Source organism: Penaeus monodon, chromosome 29 (assembly GCF_015228065.2).
Source record: "Penaeus monodon isolate SGIC_2016 chromosome 29, NSTDA_Pmon_1, whole genome shotgun sequence".
NCBI classification, from domain to species: domain Eukaryota; kingdom Metazoa; phylum Arthropoda; class Malacostraca; order Decapoda; family Penaeidae; genus Penaeus; species Penaeus monodon.
The window spans coordinates 10,406,895-10,407,146 of NC_051414.1; the positions used below are offsets into that span (position 1 = coordinate 10,406,895).

A 252-nucleotide genomic window follows, 5' to 3' on the forward strand; every position below is an offset into this window, starting at 1 on the left:
CCCAGAAATACCAAACAAACAAACAGACGCCATTCCTCACTGGCACAAGCAACCGCACTCTCCCAACCCCCCCTACCACCATGTCCCCCCCCCCCCCCGGTGCATAACCGAGCCAAAGATCTACTCGTGCACGGTCCTTTCGCCGCGTCATGAGGGAACTACTGCATTTGTCTGTGTCACGTCTATGCAGCGCTCCCCCCCTCTCCCCCCTCCCCTCAAAATGGAGGGAGGGGGAGAGAAGGGGAGGGATGA

At 59.5% G+C, this 252-nt stretch overlaps 1 protein-coding gene across 1 annotated transcript in view; it reads right to left on the reverse strand.

Annotated features, from left to right (window-relative positions):
• The window catches only part of LOC119591947, a gene marked incomplete at its 5' end in the record, with an annotated part of 109,644 nt that overhangs the window by 8,650 nt on the left and 100,742 nt on the right, over window positions 1-252 (reverse strand).